Genomic DNA, 25,396 nt, shown 5'->3' with positions numbered 1-25,396 from the left:
CTCAGGAAATAATTTAGTTATCTTCTATAGTGTCTCAGGTGAATTACTGGGAGGAACATAGGTGGCAAAGACAGGAAGATATTTTTAAAATATTGTTTTCCCATATTCTGTATCAGTTTGTGATTTTTGATTGTCCTTTAAATTCAAATGTTAAGTTGCTAATTCCCTAAAATTAGTTTCCAAATAAATACTGTAATTTAAAACAAGCAAGTTAAAGAAAAGTCTCCATTTTTATGATAAAAATTAGGCCATGCACTATATATAAACACTTTTGAAGAAAGAATCAGGATTGAGTTTCAGGAAATGTTATGTTCCACAATTAATGGTAGTGAAAAATTGCATATGATATGTAAACTTTTCTAATATATAACTATCATTATAGCTATTATTCTGAGCCTAGTATTGGGTTTTCATTTTGAAACGCAAGTCCAAATTTTAGGCCTAAATCTTATTCTTCAGATATTTAATGCCCAGACTAGTGCTGTGATGGCTCCTATTTCTTGCATCAACAAGAATTTATTATGTGGTTACACTGCCAAACAGCATCTAGCTTTACTTAGTTTTTACATAATTGGCCTTCTAGGGTGGTTATCGGGTATGTGGAGCCGTTCTCTAGCCATAGTCTCTCCTACACACTGGCCTTCATGGAGACTTGGTGAAAGATCTGAGTAGTCATTTTGGTTGAATTTACATTTATGATGAAATCAACGAACTAATGGGGATGCTTCATGGGAGATTTTAATATACTCTGTTATTGGCATTATAAATTGGGCCAGTTACTTGATGTGCTTCTCCTTGTGGGCCACATTCTGCCCTCTGGTTCTTACTTGAGATTCCCACTGAAGTAGTAACTACCAAGTGGAAGAATACTAAAAATGTTTGGCCAAATTCTGTTCTAAGTTGCTATCATGTAACTCCCAATGAAGTTAATTACGACTTAGCAAGAACTAGTGCTACAGAGTCTTAAGAGCTTTGGAGCTCTGTGATCTGCTATCCAAGACACCAAGCCAAGAGTCTGCCTTTAAATATCTAATTTTAAGAGGCAAATTGACTCTGTTGAAGGTAAGAAATGGCTATGCCAGTAACTACATATGTAATGGGTTTTAAATAGTAGAATTTAACATCTTTGAACTTCAAGAAGCTTGATCTCCTTTCAGTTTCCCTCTTTGAGAGAAAATCTGTTTTATAGAACCTTTAATTCTCTCTTGCTTTAGAGTCCATTGGTATGAGTTACCTCCTATCCCGTTCACTCAGCATCCCTTAACTGTAATAATATGTAATTTGTATTCCCATTAATTGTAAAACATTTGCTTAACTCATCACTGCTTAGCTATTATTTCCTGGAGCTAAATCATTATCTTCCTTAAATACAGATGTTTATATTATGCATTATTATGCATAATATAATTCTTGTCATAAGAATTCATTAAAACTTTTCAAAATACTTTGGCTCTCATTTAGCATATGTCTCAGTTTAGCATTTTGTTATTTTTTTAATGGAAAAAAGGGTCCTGTGACCTATTGGGTTTGTAGGCTTTTGTTATTGTGCAGATAGGGTAGGAGGGGAGGCCATTGTCCATGGTTTGGTGTGAGCAGAACACACCACACTTTGGACCATCTACTGGATTGTCAAACGTTAAGGTTTGTCAGAAAGTTGACATGTAGAGATGCCTAGCCTTTGGGATCCTCTAGTTTGTACCTGACACCTTGGTAGCCCAGAGGGTATCTTGAGGTAGTATTAGGAATGAGGCAGATCAGGGAACATGCTGGATAGTGACTAGTCCTGTGTCCTGTGGGAGCTTAAATTTGAGATTGGATTTACATTAAAAGCCTTTTTAGATTGGAGCCAGGGAACAATTGTCTCATCCTTAGAGTAGTGTGGGTTTGATAATGACTGATTTTAGCCTTCTTTCAAAATTGTCCATGTTCAAAGTTGTGTTTCTGTATGTTGCTATCAGTGCTCTCTGGGCAAAAGGAACATTGAGAGTTCAGTTTCAAAATTAGACGCACAAAATATTAGGGCTAGAAGGAACTTCCTTCTTTCCTCCCACTTTATTCTTTCTCTCCATTCTTCTCTTCCATCCTCCCTTAGTTCCTCTGTTTTTCCTTCTCTTTATAAGAATTATTGAACTCCTAGTATTTGGCAGGCATCATAATGACCACTAGGTATAAACAAGGCAAGCCACAGTTCCTGTTCAAGAGAAAGTCACATTCCAGTTGGAGTGATGTTCAAGGAAAGCAACAATTATAGAGGGTATCTTACATATGGGAGCAGTAAGGTAGGATACTCACTGATACCTGCTGAGTAGATTATGATGTACAGCTTTGTAATTAGCATAAAAATAATGTTAAACTATAAAACCAGTACAGTGAAGACCAGCAAAGCTTTTATTTTGCTCCATGTGGTATTTTATTGTTTTCAAAAAAATCAGATGATTTCAAATCAGTTTTTTTTCAACTTTTTGGTGCCTGTCCTAGTTGGTACCATTAGCACAAGATGGACCCATTAGATCTTCTAGCAATGGAGACTCCTGATCTAGGTTGGGCTTTCATGAAAAGACTTCCAATTGTAGATGAAAGTTAAGTTGAACCTTGAGGAACATGGAGTTCCATTGTGATAGATTTGGTGAGGTGCATTGACTGGAGTAAGAGAGAGTTTAGGCTTTTGGGGATGATATGTGTTATGGGAAGTAGCTTCTCTATGAAAATGCATTGAGGAAAAAAATTGGTGCCCATGGTTTGGTGTAGGTAGAGAATAGAGTAGAGATTTGTGGGAATTGTTGTTCAGTTGCTCAGTCATGTTTGACTCTTTGCAACCCCATGAACTGCAGCATGCAGGCTTCCCTGTCCTTCACCATCTCCCAGATGCTCAAACTCATGTCCATTGAGTTGGTGATGCCATCCAACCATCTCATCCTCTGTCATCCTCTTTTCCTCCTGCCTTCAATCTTTCCCAGCATCAGGATTTTTTCTAATGAGTTAGCTCTGCCTCGGGTGGCCAAAGTATTGGAGCTTCAGCTTTAGCATCAGACCTTCCAATGGATATTCAGGATTAATTTCCTTTAGGACTGACTGGCTTGATCTCCTTGCAGTCCAAGGGACTCTCAAGAGTCTTCTCCAACACCACAGTTCAAAAGCATCAATTCTTCAATGCTCAGCCTTCTTTGTGATCCAATTCTCACATCCATACATGACTACTAGAAAGACCATAGCTTTGACTATATGGACTTTTATCAGCAAAGTAATGTCTCTGCTTTTTAATATGCTGTCTAGGTTTGTCATAGCTTTTATTCCAAGGAGCAAGTGTCTTTTAATTTAATGGCTGCAGTCTCCATCTGCAGTTATTTTGGAGCCCAAGAAAATAAAGTCTGTCACTGTTTCCATTGTTTCCCCATCTATTTGCCAGGAAGTGATAGGATCAGATGCCATGAGCTTCATTTTTTGAATGTTGAGTTTTAAGCCAGCTTTTTCACTCTTCTCTTTCACTTTCAATAAGAGGCTCTTTAGTTCCTCTTTGCTTGCTGCCATAAGGGTGGTGTCATCTGCGTATATGAGGTTATTGATATTTTTCCCGGCAATCTTGATACCAGCTTCTGCTTCATCCAGCCTGGCATTTTGCATGATGTACTCTGCATATAAGTTAAATAAGCAGGGTGACAATATACAGCCTTGATGTACTCCTTTCCCAATTTGGAACCAGTCTGTTGTTCCATGTCCATTTCTAACTGTTGCTTCTTGACCTGCATATAGATTTCTCAGGAGGCAGGTAAGGTGGTCTGGTATTCCCATCTCTTTAAGAATTTTCCACAGTTTGTTTTGATCTACAGTCAAAGGATTTGGCAGAAGTAGATGTTTTTCTGGAACTCTCTTGCTTTTTCGATGATCTGGAAGTTCACTGTTCACATACTGTTGAAGCCTGGCTTGGAGAATTTTGAGCATTACTTTGCTAGCATGTGAGATGAGTGCAATTGTGCAGAAGTTGGAACATTCTTTGGCATTGTCTTTCTTTGGGATTGGAATGAAAACTGACCTTTTCCAGTCCTGTGGCCACTGCTAAGTTTTCCAAATTTGCTGGCATATTGAGTGCAGCACTTTCACAGCATTATCTTTTAGGATTTGAAATAGCTCAGCTAGAATTCCATCACCTCCACTAGCTTTGTTTGTAGTGATGCTTCCTAAGGCCCACTTGACTTTGCATTCCAGGACGTCTGACTCTAGGTGAGTGATCACACCATCATGGTTATCTGGGTCACGAAGATCTTTTTTGTATAGTTCTTCTGTGTATTCTTGCCACCTCTTCTTAATATCTTCTGATTCTGTTAGGGCCATACCATTTCTGTCCTTTATTGTGCCCATTTGTGCATGAAATTTTCCTTTGGTATCTCTAATTTCTTGATGAGATCTCTAGTTTTTCCCATTCTATTGTTTTCCTGTATTTCTTTGCATTGATCATGGAGGAAGGCTTTCTTATCTCTCCTTACTATTCTTTGGAACTCTGCATTCCGATGGGTATATCTTTCCTTTTCTCCTTTGCCTTTCACCTCTCTTCTTTCCTCAGCTATTTGTAAGACCTCCTCAGACAACCATTTTGTCTTTTTTCATTTCTTTTTCTTGTGGATGGTCTTGATCCCTGCCTCCTGTATGATGTCACGAACCTCTACCCATAGTTCTTCAGGTACAGGGAACTATATAAATATCTTGCCATAACCTATAATGGAAAAGAATCTGTGTGTGTGTGTGTGTGTGTGTGTGTGTGTGTATATATAAATGTGGCTATCTGTCTATCTGTAGGTATATATATCTGTGTGTGTGTGTGTGTGTATATATATAAAAATGTGGCTATCTATCTGTAGGTATATATATGTCTGTGGTGTGTGTGTGTGTGTATATATATATATATATATATATATATATATTATATATGTAGCTGAGGCACTTTGCTATGCACATTAAACTAACACAACTTTAAGTCAAATATACTTCAATTTTCTGTTCTCTGCCTATTCATCTTCCTTTCTCCTCTGACCCTGGCAATCACTGATCATGTTACTGTTTCCTTAGTTTTGTCCACACTGTTTCTATAGTTTTGCCTTTTCCAGAGTGTCATATGCCTGGAATCACATAATATGTAGCCTCTTCACATTGACTTATTTCAGTCATATGTATTTAAGGTTCCTCCACGGGGTCGCTAAGAGTCGGACATGACTGAGTGACTTCACTTTCATGCATTGGAGAAGGAAATGGCAACCCACTCCAGTGTTCTTGCCTGGAGAATCCCAGAGACGGGGAAGCCCAGTGGGCTGCCATCTATGGGGTTGCACAGAGTCGGACATGACTGAAGCGACTTAGCAGCAGCAGCAGCCATGTCTTTCAGGATTTAGTAACTTGTTTCATTTTGGCATTAAGTAACACTGTATTTGGGCTTCCCAGGTGGTGCTAGTGGTTAAGAACCTGCTTGGCAATGCAGGAGGTGTTAGAGACTCTGGCTTGATTCCTGAGTTGGAAAGATCTGCTGAAGGAGGAAGGGCACAGCAACCCCTCCCCTGTTCTTACCTGGAGAATCCCATGGACAGAGGAGCCTGGCGGGCTAAGATCCAGAGGGTCACAAAGAGTTGTATAGGACTGAAGCGACTTAGCACAGCAAAGCACAATACTTTATTATCCAGATGTACCACAGTTTATTTATCTATTTACCTACTGAAGGACATCTTGGATGCTTCCAAATTTGGCTTTCATGACATCAGATGCTCTAAATATCTTTGTGTGGATTTTTGTGTGGATATAACTTTTCAACTCATTTGGGTAAATAGCAAGGAGTGCAGCTGCTGGAACAGTTTTTTTCCCCTTGTGTTTTATAATCCTTTGCAACCATCTTCTCCGCAAACATCCCTGATACCGCCCATCTTGATCAGGGAGGTCTATTTTATTCTATCATTCTTTCATCTTTTCCCTCCTCATCCAGGGCCTTACTCCTATCCAAGGCAGTTAATGGTCTCTACTAGCTTCCAGTCTACCTACGAAGGATTCCACACTGAATACTTTTTTTATCCTTTATTCTCCATCCACTTTTTACCCTGGGTCCTATTCTCTGTCGTTCCAGATCTTTGTTCAGAAACAGACAAATAAATTCCTCTTAATGAGCTGATGGCTGGTATTGTTATTCCCACAAATTATGATATTTACATTTTTTGAAAGTATATCAAATGTATTTGAGTGTATATTGAATGTACATTTTTTTGAATGTATGTTGAATATATATTTGAATGTCATAATTTTTGAAACAATTCTAGATAGGGTGGGAAGGTTGGAGTGGATATTCAGACCGTCTGGCCTATCAGCAGTAAAGATGTTTTGGGGTTTGGAGGTCTTTACAGACTGCTGAAATCCCATTTTATGATTGATTGTTTCCTCTGTCTTGAATAAGAACTACACCTGTGAATTTTCATCCTTCTGCCACTACTAAGACTTTGCTCAGCCTCAGGAAAATAATACACTTACTTTACCTCAGTTATTCTTTTGGCAAAATGGGAATGGCTGTAGACTTGCTGCCTAGGAATTGAATGTAGTTTGATTCTTTTATTTTCCTTTTTATTTGGCACATGGAAGATGGAAAGTGCTAAGTACTCTGAATTGAAGTATGAGATTTAAAGTACAAAATATGACTGCATAATAATAGATCAGATTTTTCAAGAAATCCCTGTGGGGAAGTTAAACTTCCATTTATACAGTGAAAGTAATATTTATCTTGCCCCTTAATGTTATTTTGTAAAATCTACCTTAAAAGAATACAAATCAGCAGAGCTTTCCTCCTTAGGAAGAACTTTTTAAAGGGAGTGAAAACATAGTTTTAACATTACTTTTTGTGTGGCATGTGAAAAGAAAATCCTGGAAACACATGTTTATTTTTTTCAGTTCCTGACCACTGTGTTTGGAAAAACTGCCAAGTGTGACTTAAAACTTGCAAATACAGTAACTTGCTTTGAAATTTGGACCCATAATGTCTTGGGTTATGTTTTGTAGAAGAGAATTGTTATGTTAACTTTGACTTCTTCTGATCACATAGCTTCCCTGAAATCAGTCACATGCAGATTAACAGAACAGATTCCAGTGAATGAAAACACAGACTATAACTGACAGTACTCAATATACAAATACCGAGCGTGGGACATTATCAGTTCTCCAAAGAAGTGCTCTTTATGCTTTTATACAAGCGCTTAAGAACAGACTTTTAAAAAGGCCATTGAAAACTTGCCAAACTTTCTTTGTATTTTGAAAGCCCACGTCAAGAAGGGGTCGTAAATAGTTGTTGAATATAGGAAAAAGGAAACTATTAGCATTGTTTTCTTTTAAAGATAAAAAGACAGTCAAGGAAAAGCTTCATAATCTTTGAAATATGAATATGTTGTTTAATCAGTTTGAAACAAATGACAACTTGAAATTTATGCATCTGTATAAATAGACAAAATAGCTCATTACCTGATAATTAAAAAAGAAATTGGCTGTTTTATTCAGGGCATACTTCAGGATAACCAGTTCTACTTTATGTCATTTGACAAGTCTCGGACAGAGTGAAATAGACATTAGTTTTGAATTTTCAAAGCTAAAAAATTATGTATATTTTATAATCTAGCTTTGAAAAAAGTATAGTCAAAATACATATAAATACATCTGTCTTTGTTTTTTAAAATACAGTAGCTGAATTTTCTTTTGCAGAGATGCAATATACAAATATATTTATTTGTATGCATGTAATAATATTTAAGAAGTATCTAGAGCTTTGGAAGTAATATTTTTAAAGTATAATGTGACATACAATATTATGTTAGTTTCAGGTATACAACAGAGTGATTTACATACATTAGAAAATGATCACCAAAATGTCTATTTACCATTTGTCATGATACAAGGTTAATACAATGTTATTGACTGTATTTCCCATGCTGTACATTGCAACTCAATGAGATATTTATTTTATAACTGGAAAATTGCACCTCTTGATGTCTCTCACCTATCTTGCCCAATCCCTAACCTCTTCCTCCCCTCTGGCAACTACTACTCTGTTCACTGTATCTATGAGTCTAGTTTTGGTTTGTTTGTCTGTTTTGTCTTTTAGATTATATGTATAAATGAAATCATATGGTATTTGACTTTGTCTGACTAATTTAATTGGACATAATGCCCTCAGTATCTGCTCATGTTGTCACAAATGGCATGAGCTCATACTTTTCTATGGCTAATATTCCATATTATATACATATATACATGTATACATATACCATAGTTTCTTTATCCATCATCCTTCTATGGATACTTAGGTTGTTTCCGTATCTTGGCTAGTGTAAATAATACTGCCAATGTATCTTTTCAAATTAATGTTTTTGTTTTCTTTGGATGAATAAATATATAAAAGTGGAATTTCTGGATTGTATGATTGTTCTAGTTTTAATTTCTTGAGGAATTCCCCTACTGTTTTCCATAATGACTGCACCAATTTACATTCCCAACAGTGCACAAGTGTTTGTTTTCTTTACATCATGTCAACACTTGTTATTTCTTGTCTTTTTGATAATAGCCATTCTGACAGGTATGAATTGATATCTCTTTCTCATTTTGATTTACATTTCTCTGATTAGTAATAATGAACACCTTTTCATGTGTCTGTTGATCATCTTTATGTCTTCTTTGGAAAAATGTCTATTCACATCCTCTGCTGTTGCTGCTGCTGCTAAGCTGCTTCAGTTGTGTCCGACTCTGTGCGACCCCATAGATGGCAGCCCACCAGGCTCTTCTGTCCCTGGGATTCTCCAGGAAAGAACACTGGAGTGGGGTGCCACTTTCTTCTCCAATGCATGAAAGTGAAAAGTGAAAGTGAAGTCGCTCAGTTGTGTCCGACTCTTAGTGACCCCATGGACTGCAGACTACCAGGCTCCTCCATCCATGGGATTTTCCAGGCAAGAATACTGGAGTGGGGTGCCATTGCCTTCTCTGATTCAGATCCTCTACCCATTTTTAAATTGGATTAGTAATATTTTTTGCTATTGATTTTAGTGAGTATTTATACATTTTGGCGGAGAAGGCAATGGCACCCCACTCCAGTACTCTTGCCTGGAAAATCCCATGGACGGAGGAGCCTGGTGGGCTGCAGTCCATGGGGTCGCTAAGGGTCGGACACGACTGAGCGACTTCCCTTTCACTTTTCACTTTCATGCATTGGAGAAGAAAATGGCAACCCACTCCAGTGTTCTTGCCTGGAGAATCCTAGGGACGGGGGAGCCTGGTGGGCTTCCGTCTATGGAGTCGCACAGAGTTGGATACGACTGAAGCAACTTAGCAGCATACATTTTGGATATTAACCTCTTATTGAATATATGATTTGCAAATATTTTCTCTCAGTCAGTAGGTTGCCTTTTGATTTTGTTGATGGTTTGCTGTACAGAATCTTTTTAGTTTGATATAGTCCCACTTGCTCATTTTTGTTTTGTTGATTTTGCTTTTGGAGTCAAACCCAAAAAATCATCACCAACACCTATGTCAAGGAGCTTACCACCTATGTTTTTTCCTAGAAATCTTGATTTCAGTTCTTGTATTTTACTCTTTAACCTATTTTAAGTTAATTTTTGTATCTGGTATAACGTAGTGATCCACTTTGACTTTTTTGCATGTAACTGTGCAGTTCTCCCAACACTACTGAAGAAACTGTCTTTGTCCATTGTATATTCCTGTCTTCTCTGTCATAAACTAATTAACCATATAGTCATAAATTTATTTCTGGGCTCTCTATTCTGTTCCATTAATCTATATGTCTCTTTTTGTGCCAGTGTCATACTGTTTTGATTACTGTAGCTTTGTAGTATAATCACAGAAGATATTATTGTTTCATTTTTACAGAAGAGGGAAGAAGAGAGTTTAGGGTGGAGGTGGATATTCATTTTCTCTCATTTTTCTTCCTCCCCAAGTTCCTGCTACCTTTAACAAGCAACAAATAAACATAAATTCATATTTAAAATTACAGCTTCTGTCCTCTCTTGAAAGAAATTAGAATGAGGAGGCTGAACTGTCTCTTTGTATTATTGGCATCTATGATGGAAGGAGGGATTTGCTGATTGTTAATATGGCAAGTCCAAAATCCAGTAGTCTGCATATTTCTGGTGGGGTAGATATGTTGAGCTTAACTTCACACATGCTATTGAAAGTTTTAAATGCATATGGATTATCTGCTGCTGCTGCTAAGTCGCTTCAGTCATGTCCGACTCTGTGCAACCCCATAGACGGCAGCCCACCAGGCTCCCCTGTCCCTGGGATTCTCCAGGCAAGAACACTGGAGTGGGTTGCCATTTCCTTCTCCAATGCATGAAAGGGAAAAGTGAAAGTGTCATAAAAATACTGATCCCAGCTCAGTAGGTCTAGGGTGGGGCCAGTTTTTGCATTTCTAAGAAGCTTCCAGAAGCTTATGCTGCTGGTCCATAGATCAGATTTAGTAGCAAGTTGCTTAAACTGTCTTGCCTTCTTTCCCTAGAGCTGCTCCCTGCTGGTATATCATGTTCACCTCCTTTTCCTCTGCATGGGAAAGATTGATGATTTCTCAGGCGTTCTGCCTGTCATAAGCAAATTAGCTTAATTCAAGGATTGGTAGTAGGGAAGATTAAAAGTTCCCACCTTTCCTTGGAAAGAAGCAACATTTTGCAAGCATTTTACTAGGAATAAAGTGCAAATATTAGAGCTCTTCTGTCCTCCTATCCCATTTTTCCCATGGTTCAGAACTGGAAGGGAAGAGGATTTTCTCATGATCAAACTAGTAGTATATTTTTCAAGAATTGTTTTATGTGTCCTCAGTAGTTATATTCTAGAGGGGAGAAACAAATAGTAAACAAATAAATAAATATATACAATAAATTATATGGGGGTTTCAATTTTTTTGGTAGGGTGGTCAGGCAAAAGTCTAACTGAACAGAGGCAGCTGAAGATTAAGTAAAATGATGAGACTGAAAGTGTCTAGTTTAGTGCCTGATGAACGCCAGGTGCTGAAAAATGTTCCTTTCCCTTCACTTTGCACACCTGAAGATGTTTGTTTCTTGTGTCCAAGGGTAGGAAGAATGTTTCCCTGTTGATAGGAGGCCATGTGTGCCATAGCTCCTAAGTTGTATCCTGGAAGTCTGATGACAGTCGGAAAACCTTTAACTGGGATTTTACTAGGTTCTTTGGCCTTTTACCTCCTGTATGACATAGGGCTTTTCCACTGTGCACTGTCTGCTTAGTCGAGTGTCCTACTCTTTGTGACACCATGGACTGTAGCCTGCCTGTCCATATGATTCTCCAGGCAAGAATACTGGAGTGGGTTGCCATGCCCTCCTTTAAGGGATCTTCCCAACCCAGGGATCAAACCCAGATCTCCCACATTCCAGGCAGATTCTTTACCGTCAGAGCCACTAGGAAAGCCCAAGAATACTGGAGTGGGTAGCCTATCTCTTCTCCAGGGGATCTTCCCAACCAAGGAATCAGACCAGTGTCTCCCGCATTGCAGGTGGATTCTTTACCAGCTGAGCTACTGTAATCAGTGACTGATGACCATCCCTCTAAGGAAACTCAAATCATTAAACCAAATAATTAAAGGGGAGACACATGAAGGCATACTGTTAAATCAGATAAACACTTCCAGTTCCTTTATTAATCGCCATTCTCCTGAGCTCCTTAGGCTCTCCACATTGACAGAATAAGTTCTAGAAGTTGATGGATGAATAATTTGATGAAGTGCACAGCATAGTGCCTGGCACATAGGATATTTTTTTTCAGTAAATAAAAGTGGATGATTGCATGCTAAATGCACATTAACTAATGAACAAGGCACAAAAACTTTTTTTCTTATCCTGGGCTAGTCTATCTAAGAACACTCTTGGCGGTAGTGGACAGTGTGCTTCTCATTTAAATGAGTGACATGTGGATGTTGTTATGATCATCACTTATCAGTATCCGTTTACTATTAGTATGTATAACTTGGTCTTCAGGGCAGACTCTATTCCAGTTTTCTGTAATTGTACAGTAAATTAGACTTGCCACCCTTAACATGGGAGTTTCACAGAAGTCATCAACTAGTCACCAAAGAACTTATTCTGAAATCCACTGTAATAGCTATTTGTTTTAGGATTGACTCTTAGCTATTTGAATATGTGTTTCACTTTGTTTTCATTATAAATGTATTACACATATTGCTAGGTCAACATTAAAATCATCTACAACAAACCAAGATAATTTAGCACTCTGACACACAATGGTTTAAAATGGATGTGCTCTGAATTTCTAGTTCCAGATTTAAGATGGTCAACTGAAATTCTGTTGACTCCCTCTTTGTAAACCAGGCATAGTGTTTTATTCCTGCAGAGGAGGCTGTGACCATCAATTAGGTATTTGTTGTAAAGGGCTTTGATAGCTTGAAAGAATGACCTTTCATAAAACAGGATACATTGTATTTATCCTTACAGTATTTTCTTGATTCTAATTATAACTCTTTTTTGTCCAACCATAGAAAGAGAATGGAAAAGGGAAAATGTGAGCACAGAGAAATTGGCACTGATTTCCATCACAAAAAGAGACTCTACAAAGCTCTGGAGGAAAGTTATACCACCGCATAGGCTGATGTTGGGTGAGTCTCCTGTTAAATTTAAATATTGCCTTGAAGTAAGACAGCAGGGACTATTTCAGAGCACCTACTTCAGACTAAAAAAAAAAAAAAAATCAATAGTTGGTATGTGTTATTTTATATTTGTAAACTTAAATATTCATAGGGTGTGACAATTAGAGGAGGCTTTATAGAGCTACTTTAACCTAATCTTTTCATAGATAAGGAAATAGAGATTCAAAAAGTGTTTATAAACTTTCCCTAAACTCACAGTGAACTGTTCACCTGATCTCAGTTCCATGGTTTTTAATTTACCTGTGCCTGGGTTGTAGGATACTATAAGCATTATTTTCTTTCTTTCTTTTTTTTACAGTTAAATAAAAAGTTTAATAGGGTAAACACTATACTAGACACTGTAAAAGAACATTTTAGGAATTAAATAATCTTAAAAATATTACATTTCCCCTCTTCATCTGATGGTCTTATATGTGAATGCTCTTTATTTATTTTTTTTCATTAAAAAAAATTATTGGACTATAGTTGGTATACAATTTTGTGTTATTTTCTGCTGTACAGCAAACCAAATCAGTTATACATGTACACATGCCCACTCTTTTTTAGGTTCTTCTCCCATATAGGTCATCATTGTAATTAGCCTCCAATTAAAATATAAGCATTATTTTAAAAAAACTTCATAATATCAAGAGAAATCCAAGTAAACCAAACTGAGACTCTGCAGTCTATTTCACCGTGGCCTGTGAACATGACTTGTTTGATCAAAGCTTCTCCAAGTGAATTTCGTTGTGTGTTATCAGTTCCTTGGGACCCTGTCTCTGTTAGTGTTCTGGGGTTTCAAAATGAACTTGGTTAACTTAAAAACAAATAAAGAAAATAAATAGATATGTAAATAAGGTAAGGATGTTATTGGAAAGGTATGATGTAGCCCATAGGAGAAAAGAAGAGGCTGAAGAACTATGGTTCAGAAAGCTCTAGACCAGCATAGCTGCAGATTTCTAGTAGCAGCACCTCATGGAGAGTCTGCTTACTCCCCAGGCATAGGCAGAGAAGCTTCCAGTTGTCCTACATCTTGTCATGCCAAGAAAACTTCATATCTCAGGGCCAGAGGATCTGCCTAGACTAGCTTGGGTAAAGAGCCTGCATCGTGTCTGGGCATGCTGTGGTGGGGTAGGGACTAGTGAGACATTCTGATGGAAAGATTAGTAAGACCAAATGCATAGGCAAAGGAAAGCTCCTAAAGGGGAAAAAAAGAAAATGAACTGTTGTTACCAAAAGAGGGAGGCATGGGTTCAGGGCCACAGAAACATGCATATGTCCTGGAATCCATTTCATTACCATAGATAGGAAAGAATGCTCTGTGTACAAATTTTTACTTTGTAAAATGATAAAAATATTTCAGATGTTGTTGTTCAGGCTTAGTTGATACTTTTCATTTGTTCATTTCTCTGATTCCAATTATATTTAGACTGGTATCCCATTCAAGTCAACTAGAGAAAATATAATTATAGTAAGAGTTTTATTCAGCTTGGTTATAAGTATTCACTTGTTCAAATCATTTATTCGATGTATATTTATAACAGACTTTGAAAATATAAGATTTAATTTCTGTTGCTGAGTTGGCAAGAGGGAGAAGCAGAGATTTTCTTTTTATTAAAATAAATTGCACAACAGACTGAACTAGTGGCTTTTAAGTAGTGCTCTACAGTGGCTCTGAGTCTCTGGTGGCCTTTGTCTGGTGGTGGGTAGAGAGCCAACTGTTTGGGCTTCAGTTCCTCAATGCCTTCACCTCTCCCCATCTGCTGTTCCCTATTTCTCACCCAGTCCTCTCCACTTACTTCAACCAGAAGAGTTTCAATGTTTGTTGGCTATCTGAGCAAGATTTCTTTTAATGAAAAAAATGTTTGAAAATTACTAAACTATGTTACCATATTAATTGTTAGCATAGTTATTAGATTTATTAAACAAGTAACTTCCTAGTCCTATCTAGGTATGGAAAGCTCATCCTCATAAATAAAAAGCAAGCAAAACATTTTTAACCTATCTGTGAATGAGGCTTTATACTATACCCTTTGAAGGAATAATAAAATTAAAAAAGCCAGCTTATTAGCTTAATTTAGTTGGGAAGACTAGACAAACATAAAATAATGAAAGTTCAACAGAAATGTTTCAGCAGATAGGTTCAATAATCATAAACTGGATCACATCATCTCCATCCAGAGGGAATTACAAGGGAGAGAAGGACTTCTCGATGATGTCATATTCTGTTCAGGTTTAAAGTTTTTTGAGTCTAAAGGATTTAAAAAATGTATCAGAATATACTTTTGTTATGGATTATTTCTGCATGTCCAGGTTATCTAAATTCCTACATATCATTTGGATTTTGGGACAAATATAAAAACAATATTTAAACTAATCTCATATTCTCTTTCTTTGGTCTGAGTTTTCTAGGTCTGAAAAGCAAAATCACAGTTTTATTTTGTATATGGAGGTGAAATGTTTTTATTTGGACTGTTAATAAGAAACAATGTTAAATTAACAAAATTTCATAGAAAATTAGAGTTCTTGTAGCTACTGATTTTACTGAGTTTGATCTCTGTCTCTGACGCCGGGTGAAGTCTGACTCTGTGGTTTTCCATTATGTCTGTGTTTAAAAGCTTTGTTCTGTCCATCCTTCATTTAATATATTCCTAAAGCCATTTTCCAGTGAAATCCCACCCAGTGAATTGACTCACATCAGAAGAATTCCAGAAATAAGAACAATCATGCCCTTTCTGTCCTTGATGTAATGGTGTTTTTCAGCATACTTTAATAGTCATGAGCCATATTTTGGCAGGCAACTGAAATAACCCTAGTTATCTGATTGCATTACTGACCACTACCTTCCAAGGGGCACCTCAGGGGAAGAGACCTTATTTTAGGAACATTCTTTATTTTTTAACTTGAGGATGTTATCTGTTAACAAAATACTAGATTAAAAGTCATGAGAACTTTTTTTAGAGTATATCTAAGGAATACAACAACACATATTTAACACACCAAGTTCTAAACATATGGATCCCTTAAAACAGACTGGTATAAACATTTTGATAACTCCTGGAGCTTGTCCTTTTAAGATAGTTTTAAATCGTGGGATTATTAAAATGTTTACCATCTAAAGTGGCAGCATTGTCTTTAAGATTTAAGTTTATAATTTTACACCTTACTTTTATGTGAATATTTTTTCTAGAAATTATTCTTTCCTAAAAATTGAGCTAAAATTCTTAATTTTGTTTTCTTTGTTTCATACTACATATAGTTTGGTAACGCTCTCATTTTCTTTATTTTGCATATTTTGGGGTTCTCTTTAGGAGCTCTTTTTTAAATCTAGAATTTCCTTCTAGGCAATATGAAACAGTGACTATCTTAGGTTTTAAGGCAGCTCTGTACAGTCGGCTTAGTTTTTCTTCTCAGGTAAAAACCGTCTTTCTCTTGATCTGGCAGTTTGATAAGCTTCACATTTGGTTGGGCCTGAGGTGGGTTTGTACAGAAGCAGACTATTTTAGTTAAAATAATCAGTGTACCCTGTTCTACCTGGCTGTCTGGGAGAAGTGCCAAGAGAATTCCCAGTATTTCGTTCAGAGGCAGAGTCTATGGAACTGCCAGGTGTTCTGAAGGCCAATTTGTGCCATGTTTCCAGTGCTTTCTTCATTTATCAGGAAATCAACTCTAGCCTTCTGACTTCATATTTTGCACTAGTTTTACTTTAAAAAGTATCTTTTCTAGAAGGATTTTTTCCTCAAGGGAAAGAAGCCTTTATATTATACTGATGGTTTAATTACAATTGATTAAAACTGTAAATATCCTCACTTTTTTTGTCAGAATCTAAGCCAAAGTCACGTATATATTTTATTAGCAATAAGAAAATGAAATATTTGTCTTAGAGGGAGGCAGTGAGGATCTGACCAAGAATTAAAAAATAGTAATCATCTGAATAATAATTGCCATCAAGAATGCTAAATTACCTGAAAATAATCCTTTGTCTCAACCAAAAGTAAACTATAAGCTTATTCATGGTGGATCATATTCAACTGTTTTGAATGGAGCCTGAGTGTAGAAAATTCTGAGTCAAATCTCACACTGTCCCTGTCATGCCCTAAGATACTGAAATAGTTATTTCATCTTTTAAAAACTTCAGTTTCTTCATCTATAACATATTATAATGATATGTACTTCATAGATTAAAGTGCTCAGCACAATACCTGATTTAAATCAGAGTTCATTAAATGCCAGCTCTTACTATGACGACATTCAATTTATTTTACATTATTATCTAAATGTACTTCACTGTCACAAAATCCTCTGTCATAATAATGTTCTGTCTATCAACATCAGTTACGAACATGGTGGTAAGTGCAAACTGAATGTTTTGATATATTATAAGTTATCTATAAAATCACTTCTAATTCCACAATCAGAAGTTTCTATGATCCAAATGTTTGTGTTGCCTCTCAATTTGTGTTAAAATTTTAAGGCCCAGGGTGAGGGTTTCAAGGAGGTGGGGCCTTTGGGAGGTGATTAGATCACGAGAGTGGAACTCACAGGAATGGGATTAGTGCTCTCATAAAAAAGGCCCGTGGAGCTCATCAGTCCCTTCTGCTCTGGGACTATACAAAGAGAAGTCTGGTTTCCGCAGTGTAGTGGTTATCACATTCTCCTCACAAAGAGAAGTCTGTGACCTGGAAGAGGTCCTTCAACCTCCCATCATGTCGCCCTGATCTGAGACTTCTAGCCTCCAGAACTCAGTTGTTTATAAGCCAACTAGTCTATGACATTTTTGTGGCAGCAGCTCAAATGCACTAAGACAGAAGTATCACCATTAACATACTTGCAAATTTCATTTCCATTTTTTTTCTGGCTATATTATGTGTTTATTTTATGAAAAGTGGGCCTTATAGTGTGTACCAGCTTTTAGTTTTCAGTGTTGTGTTGTGTGAATGGTTTCTATAGAGAATCTTCAAAGATCAAAATTTAAAGTGACTATATAGTATGGCAACCCACTCCAGTACTCTTACCTGGAATACCCCATGGATGGAGGAGCCTGGTAGGCTACAGTCTGTGGGGTTGCAAAGAGTTGGAGACAACTGAGTGACTTCACTTTCTTGCTGCACTCAATATGCCAGCAAATTTGGAAAACTCAGCAGTGGCCACAGGACTGCAAAAGGTCAGTTTTCATTCCAATCCCAAAGAAAGGCAATGCCAAAGAATGCTCAAACTACCGCACAATTGCACTCATCTCACACGCTAGTCAAGTAATGCTCAAAATTCTCCAAGCCAGGCTTCAGCAATATCTGAACCGTGAACTTCCTGATGTTCAAGCTGGTTTTAGAAAAGGCAGAGGAACCAGAGATCAAATTGCCAACATCCGCTGGATCATGGAAAAAGCAAGAGAGTTCCAGAAAAACATCTATTTCTACTTTATTGACTATGCCAAAGCCTTTGACTGTGTGGATCACAATAAACTGTGGAAAATTCTTCAAGAGATGGGAATACCAGACCACCTGACCTGCCTCTTGAGAAATCTGTATGCAGGTCAGGAAGCAACAGTTAGAACTGGACATGGAACAACAGACTGGTTCCAAATAGGAAAAGGAGTACGTCAAGGCTGTATATTGTCACCCTGTTTATTTAACTTCTATGCAGAGTACATCATGAGAAACGCTGGACTGGAAGAAACACAAGCTGGAATCAAGATTGCCGGGAGACATATCAATAAGCTCAGATATGCAGATGACACCACCCTTATGGCAGAAAGTAAAGAGGAGCTAAAAAGCCTCTTGATGAAAGTGAAAGTGGAGAGTGAAAAAGTTGGCTTAAAGCTCAACATTCAGAAAACGAAGATCATGGCATCCGGTCCCACCACTTCATGGGAAATAGATGGGGAAACAGTGGAAACAGTGTCAGACTTTATTTTTGGGGGCCTCCAAAATCACTACAGATGGTGACTGCAGCCATGAAATTAAAAGACACTTACTCCTTGGAAGGAAAGTTATGACCAACCTAGATAGCATATTAAAAAGCAGAGACATTACTTTGTCAACAAAGTTTTGTCTAGTTAAGGCAATGGTTTTTCCTGTGGTCATGTATGGATGTGAGAGTTGGACTGTGAAGAAGGCTGAGCACCGAAGAACTGATGCTTTTGAACTGTGGTGTTGGAGAAGACTCTTGAGAGTCCCTTGGACTGCAAGGAGATCCAACCAGTCCATTCTGAAGGAGATCAGCCCTGAGATTTCTTTGGAAGGAATGATGCTGAAGCTGAAACTCCAGTACTTTGGCCACCTCGTGCGAAGAGTTGACTCGTTGGAAAAGACTGTGATGCTGGGAGGGATTATGGGCAGGAGGAGAAGGGGACGACAGAGGATGAGATGGCTGGATGGTATCACTGACTCGATGGACATGAGTCTGAGTGAACTCCGGAAGTTGGTGATGGACAGGGAGGCCTGGAGTGCTGCGGTTCATGGGGTCGCAAAGAGTTGGACACGACTGAGTGACTGATCTGATCTGATCTGATTATACTATACAGGATAATAAGAATGTAACTTATTTAAATATTCCCCCATGGTTGAATATTTAGGTTGTTTGCAGTTTTTAATTCATTATAAGTAACATTTCCATAAATATCCTTTTACCTATATATTCAAAAGTATAATAAATGCATTCAAATATATGAATATTTTAAAGGAATTTCATAAATTATAAATGCTTTCCTGAAAATTTGTAGCAATTTACCTGCCTGTCAGTATTGCCTCATAGATTTGTGAGCCCCAAATCAAGAGTTCTTTTTTCATTTTGACTTGTTACTCCTACATAATAAATAGTCAAATTCTCACTAATTTTCCTCATAGTTAACACACATACATAATCTGTCTTAGCTTATTATGACATTTAACTACATATTTTGAATCACATTAAAGTTTCAGTAGTTATAATTCATTTCTGAAGGACTTTTAAGTGGCAACAGAAAAAGAAAGGGATTAAAGAGAATTATACTGTTGGACATAAGAACTATATGGATTTAAAAATGGCTAATCATTGCAAAGAATAGAGAAGCCAGGCTAAAGTTATTTGTATTTTCTGCCCTCATTTCAAAGGTGAAAGACAACCAGAAGGAGAGACTGGATCATTGGTATTTATCCAACTACTTGATCCTTCATGTGGGTTATATCTTCTCTGCATCATTATTCACAATTATCTTTTCAGCCAAAGAATGTTTACTGGATGTCAGGTTTAATGCACATGTGGCCAGTGGAATTTATGTGAGAGGCGCACATTACACATGTGGCCTGAGTCTAGGGTTCATTCACTCATTCTTTAAATATTTATTGAGGACCAACTGGGTGCTGGGCCCCATTCTAAGCACATCAGTTAGAATAGATGAAAACCCTTACCCTCTGGGAACTTGTATTTTGGTAGGGAAAGACAATAATATTCAATAACACAAGAAATCCATTTTATAACACATTTGGAAGTAATTAGTGCAACAGAAAAAAAAGGCAGCAAAGGGGAAAAGCTGGGATGGCAATGGAGGTTTTTTTAATGGGTAGTTAGGAAAGGCTTCCCTGACAAGATGACTTTTGAGCCAAACTTGAAGGGGGTGTAGATGCCTGGGGCAAATATTTTCCAGTGTGTCTGCCCCTGGGAATTCAGGCATGTCTGGTCTGTTGGGAGACTGGCTCCACAGAAGTCTTTGTGAAGAGAGTTCAAGAAATCTGAGAGAGAACAGAACAGAGCTTAAGTGAAGAACTCTCTATTCATCCATCAATGAGCAACTGAAGATGAGAAGAACAACTGTACATGGTGGTTCATGTTGAAATCTGGTCTGGATGTGTCTTGAAGGAACTTTGCCGCCCAAGCAATGTTGAGTTAGCATGGAGTACGACACAATAGGAGAGGCCCTGCCTCCTCTTCTCCATGGACAGAGCAGAAAGGATTATGCTGCTTAGTGGGCAAGGTGAGAAGCAGCAGTGGCCATCATGCTATCAGACCCCCTCAGGGAACTTGGCCCCTAGTACCTGTTCTGTGAATATTAGTGGGGCTTGTTGTGTCTCTTGGGCTAAAGATCACCACTAGTAAAGAACTATGGTTCTTCTCCAAGAGAGTTGGTAGAGCTAAATGGTTGGGGTGTCAAGAATCTTAAATTAGAGACAGAGCATGGCTGAAACATGATAGATCTTGAAGGAATAGAGCACATGGGAGACATCCCTTGGGGATTCCCAGAAATAACATGTGTGTTCCTGTGGTGTTGGTACTTTATAGGAGGTCTGTCAGAGTAGATTATTTATGCAATTTATTTTAATCTAATTGTCTGTACAGGCAAACATCAGATAATTTCTTGGCATTGTTTCAGTACTGAACTAAAGTTTTGGCATAAATAATTTCTATTAATTTTTTCACTCTTTAGCCCAATAATACTGAAGACCAGCTCATCAAGCAAGCAACAGGAAAGATAAACTGTAAAAGCCAGTACTAATTTCTAGCAGAGAAGTGTGACCAATACCACCAATCTGAATTTAGCAAATTTACCCAGAAAAACTGAGTGTGAATTACCACAATTCTTACATACTGTTATTTTTACCTGGTCATTTCAAGGTGAGGTCAGCATCAGAGACTTAGGTCTGAGATGAAGGATTTTATTATTCACAGCTTAGCAAAGCATAAGTATCAGCATATTTGGTGCCCTAAAGCCCCCATTCTTACTGAGTGACCTAAGAGAGCCAGGTGATAGTTGCTTACTTAGTTAAATTGTAACAGGACAGAAATCTTTAAGGAGTTGTTAGGGATCCTGAGCACTTAGGGAACCTGAAAGTTTCACACTGGGCAACCAGCTTGCTGGCCCACTGCTCAAAGAGGGATGATATTGTTTCTAGCTCCCTTGTTCACTGTACAAATATCCTTGCACAGATAGTCTGAAACAAAAGAAGTCAGCGCTTCTGCTGACTAAAAGAAATGCATAAAATGAGACCTATGGAAAACTGTCTCCAACAACATTCACCATTGGTTTTAAGGAAATAACCCAAGAAGTGAACAACAAACCTAACACCTACTTTTTGAGATTATGTCTTGCCTAGAAGAAACTCTGCCACAAGTAATAAATTCACAAACTGCCATGACCTTTGGACTGCTAGCCACATCTTCTGGAGCAGTATGGCCTTTTCTTTTGTGCTGTTGAGGGAAAGCACCCGTGGAACCTGTGGACTGTGTCTCCAGTGTTCTGCCACTGTTACTGTATGTGAATACCTTGTCAAGAGTGTTCCCTTGCTTGTTATTTTCTTTCATATATTTCATCTCCTGTTCTGCAGGACCGATTGTACTTGGTCACAAATGGGTAGATCTAGCCATTTGGTTACCTAATGTCCTGGGGTAGAATCTGAGATGAAGAAGAGATTGTTGGAAAGGAAGTCTGACACAGTGGCCAAATCATAAACCGTAACTTAACTCCATTAAGTCCTATTTTATTATTGAATAGGCAATGAAATTGTATTACCTGTCTCTACAATGGAAAGGAAAATCAATATGTGCTGTTTCTCCATATAATAAATGTCCTTCTCTCTCCTCCCTGCTTTTGCCACCCACAACATTTTATATTAGCATGAAAAGAAACATTGCAAAGTATGGGATGGGCCTGGATCTTCAGAAGGTGATTTCTCATGCCAGTTAGTGAATATAGTTTTTAAAACAGTATTTGTCATTATGGCTAAAAAGAGTATATAATCAGGATAGAGTAAAGCAGCAAAAAAAGAACAAAAATTCTTCTACTACCTCCTAAGATTTCTGAGAATTGCAATCAAGTGTATATTGTATAATATAAAAAGTGCTAGGCTTGGAATTCACTTAATCTTGAAAATTAGCTTTGTGATCTTGATTAAGATCAGTTAACATTATCTGACTCTCATATATTGAGTTTTCAAATGGGGAGAATAATCTTTGTTCTGTTCTCCTCACAGATTCATAGTGTTGATTAAAATCAACAAATATATATTCTATATAGTATTATGTACTATATGAAAGTGCTTTGGTAATCAATCCTTATATAATTATAAAATAGTATGGCAATATTTAAAGTAAAGTAGAATTTTTTTCATAATATTGACATTGAGGAACAGGATTAATATTTCCTTAAGTTTCAGTTTTTTGCAACACAGGGGCCATAATACAACTGATAAAAAAACAAAATCTCTGCAAGAATCAGTGAATTTCTAAAATTAATCAAGGCAATCTAAGCAACAACTTTCTAACATTGTTCTCACTTTTCAGTAACACATTTTTCTTAGTTTCACAATCCCCAAATATAACTAAGTGGTAACCAAATAGTTTATTCAAATTTCCTGGAGTGTCCTCTACACTCTTCATCTCAACCTTCTGTGATATCACTCTCTCAATTTACGACTCTAATAACATAATGTCACATCATAATCCTAATGTTTTCTGTTTTTGACAATTGGGAAGTTTTAATAGGAACCAAAAACATACTTGGGGTAAGTAGTAGAAAAGAATTTTGTCTTTACATGTGATTGGAGCAATTCATGGAAACAGACCTACAAAGAAACCTACAATCTGCTTTTGTTATAAATTTCAAGGGCTTCCCAAGCGGTGCTAATGGTAAAGAATCCGCCTGCCAATGCAGGAGATGCAAGAGATGTGGGTTCAATCCCTAGGTCAGGAAGATCCCCTGGAGTCGAAAATAGCAACCCACTCCAGTATTCTTGCCTGGAAAATTCCATGGGCAGAGGAGCCTGGAGGACTACAGTCTATGGGGTTGCAGAGAGTCAGACACAAGCACTGAGCATACATACATGAATATCAGAATAAACGTGGGTCCACAATGATTCCAGAGATTTTAGCCACCAATTCTGGGAACTGATTCACTTACCACTACTCATTCACCACTAACTTCTGTAAGTTCTCATCTTGAAACTAGTCATAGTTGAGACAGAAATATTTCTAGGATCAAAACTGAAAGCAGGTAGATGCTGTGGTTGTGTAGCTAAGAATATCAAATTTTTCTGAACTGGATACATGCTGAGGTTACTGAGATTTGGTTCATTGAACAACTGGGTGACTATACATATACATATATATGTATAGAACATATCATAGTTCAGACATGACTGCACACTTGGGATTTCTTTTAGCAACTGAAAAGGTGTTATGTATGATATATGTATGTGTATATATGTGTTTGTGTTTGTAGGAGAGCTACTCAGCATGGTTAATATAAGACTCAGGTGTCAGGTCTTTCCTTGAATACCAAGAACCAGTGGTCTCACTGGAATGGTATTAGGCAAATTAGTGTCAACAAAAGAGAATGATATAGAAGGTACACGAAAGCTAAGTGGAGGATTAGGTTGAATCCTATTTCCTGGATAAACTTATGTTAGTCAAAAGCATTCTGACATATCTGCTTGCTAGTACCCAACTTGGACAGATCTGAATCATTCTTTTAAACATTATTTAATGTCAAGACTTAGTATTCTTGAGGTCACCAACTTTCTTGAACAATGGGAACTCATGATGGTGTATGAGAATGATGTAAATTGGTGGTTCTTAAATTCTACCATGCATCAGAGTCATCTGGAGAATCTTTAAAGGGCAAGTTCCAAGATTTTCTGTTCAGGACTTCAGGGGCAGAGCCTGAGAATTTGCAATTTTAACAAATTCCCAGGTAATGTAACTATTGTTGGCTGGGGTGAACACACTGCGTGATCCACTGGAGCCACCCTATTTCCATGCATATGCTTTATAATTGTCCAATCAAATGATGTATTCAAATCACTATGTATGAGTTTCCTCCTCACCACCCTCCACCTCCAGAATAATGAATGGGTGTGCCGTGAAGTAAAGCTCTTGTCAGTGATCAGTGGAGAATCATGGAAATTAAGTCCATGCCCAGAGGAGCTACTCTTTATTAGAGGAATTAGCTGGCTTATTTTAAAACAAGCCACATTCTACGGCCTGTGATAGAGACTGTGAACCACAACATCCTTTAATGACAAAAATGATAATAACTCACCAGCTTATCTTCACTTTTAAGTATATTGTATGACATGAGATGGACTCAGAAAAGGAATTAAGAAGCATCAGAAGGGAAGGCCCTGAGGGGAAGGCCACACAACTGGAGCATATTGCTTCTTTTTCTGCAATACACCCTAGAAGTTTTCATTCAATCATTTACTTATCCACCTACATATCAAGCAGTTATTGGGTGCTTGCCACATACCAGGAATTGACCCAGATGCAGGGATTACAATTGGTGAAATATAGACATAGTTTCTGCTTTTGTGGGGCTAACATCTTAGTGTGGGTGGGAGGAAGTTGAAGAGAGAGAGTGAAAGAGACAGAGAGGGTGAAAGAGAGGAGAGGGGAGGAAGAAAGACAGAGCACGGACAAATAAAAAGTAATCCAGAAAAAAAATCACAGAGCAATGAGTAAAATGGAGAGAAGTAAAACATTGACTTGAGATCAAGTGGCAGGTTACAGAGTATCTATTTTGGATTGGATGGTCAGGAAGGTCATTCTGAGATGACATTTAAGCTGTGACTTGAATGACAAGCTATGTGAAAGATCAAGGGCTAAGAGCCTTCCAAGCAAGGAGCAACTAGTGCAAAAATCTCAAGGTGGGAGTGAGCTTGGCAAGTTTACAGAAAGGAAGATCAGCATGGCTGGAGCATCATGGACCAGAAAGTGAGAGATACCAAATGAGGTTAAAGAACAGGCTATTTGAGAGTTACT

The 25,396-nt window shown here is 37.6% G+C and overlaps 1 long non-coding RNA gene across 3 annotated transcripts in view; it reads left to right on the top strand.

Annotated features, from left to right (window-relative positions):
- Positions 1-25,396, top strand: part of LOC129646469 (uncharacterized) — a 270,429-nt gene that overhangs the window by 29,860 nt on the left and 215,173 nt on the right. For all 3 annotated transcript variants that reach the window (XR_008711965.1, XR_008711966.1, XR_008711964.1), the window contains exon 4: positions 12,521-12,637. This is a non-coding gene — a long non-coding RNA (uncharacterized LOC129646469). The remainder of the gene's footprint in view (positions 1-12,520; positions 12,638-25,396) is intronic.

The sequence above is a fragment of the Bubalus kerabau genome, chromosome 3 (genome assembly GCF_029407905.1).
Source record: "Bubalus kerabau isolate K-KA32 ecotype Philippines breed swamp buffalo chromosome 3, PCC_UOA_SB_1v2, whole genome shotgun sequence".
NCBI classification, from domain to species: Eukaryota; Metazoa; Chordata; class Mammalia; order Artiodactyla; family Bovidae; genus Bubalus; species Bubalus kerabau.
The sequence above is the reverse complement of the archived record's forward strand: the minus strand, read 5'-3'. Positions and strand labels throughout refer to the sequence as shown.